Raw genomic sequence first — 1,068 nt, 5'->3', positions numbered from 1 at the left:
GAGAGAGAGAGAGAGAGAGAGAATGAACAAGCCTTGGTTGACTGAGGGGGGTAGCATGGTAGGTACTAAGGGAACGTTTTTTAGATGGAGCAGGGCTTTGCCCACTGCTCAGACGATCTGAGTTAAATGAGGTTCATTGCTGGTAGTGGTTCCTGGTCTTGGTCATGGTCTATGTTGGTATCTGTCCTTTCACACTTTCAGAGAGTCCAAATCTGCCTTTAACTGTCTCTTTTAGGAGCTCATTGTCCATAATACTTATCTATATTAACTGAAGAGAATATTGGAGCTGCCCTCGTATGTCCTAGTCTGTAGTTATGTAGGAAGTGCCGTGAACTCTGTGTATTGGCCCAAGCGGGTCAGGCTTGGCTTTGTCATCATGTGTGACATGACAGAAACCTCAGTCCTATGCAGTTCCTGTTTGTAAGTCTCCATCATGATGGATTCTGGCTTTGACTCAAAGGACCGTTCTAGCAAACAGATCAAAGCTTCTTTAGGCACTAGGTGGCCCTGGAGGTTTGTGGAGAGGACACTGCTGTAGGCAGGAAAGTGGCCCTGTCTTTAGATACACAGCAGGAGATAGATGTTCTTTGAGTCAGGCTTGGTGCTCCTGAGATCTCCATCCTGTAGTGTCAATAAATAGGTTACAAGGGGGTATGAGTAGGGCTCTAGGAGTAAAAGGTGTTAACTAAACTCCACATAAGCAGGAGGGGATGTAGCTCAGGAGTAGAGCATCAGCATTTGAGTCCAAAGCAAGAGGTCTCTGGTTCAAATCCAGGTTTCCCCTACTCTTATATTTGCTTTTGTGTGTGTCAGGGGTGGGCATCCCCTTTGTTTTTTTTTTTTTTTTGAGAGATGTTCTCTCTGCACCTGAGTTTACTGGTTGGCTGTACTGATAGCCCCTCCTCCTCCTTCCTAGCACTATCACTAGACTAGGTGGCCAGCAAGCTGCCCCCAACCCTCCTAGCTTCTTTCTCTCTCATCTTTGTCCTCCTTTGCCTGGGATTATAGGCCCACTACACCTCCTCATAGTTTTTTTTTTGTTGTTGTTTTGTTTTGGTTTGGTTTTTT

The sequence above is a fragment of the Mastomys coucha genome, unplaced genomic scaffold, assembly GCF_008632895.1.
Source record: "Mastomys coucha isolate ucsf_1 unplaced genomic scaffold, UCSF_Mcou_1 pScaffold20, whole genome shotgun sequence".
NCBI classification, from domain to species: domain Eukaryota; kingdom Metazoa; phylum Chordata; class Mammalia; order Rodentia; family Muridae; genus Mastomys; species Mastomys coucha.
The sequence above is the reverse complement of the archived record's forward strand: the minus strand, read 5'-3'. Positions refer to the sequence as shown.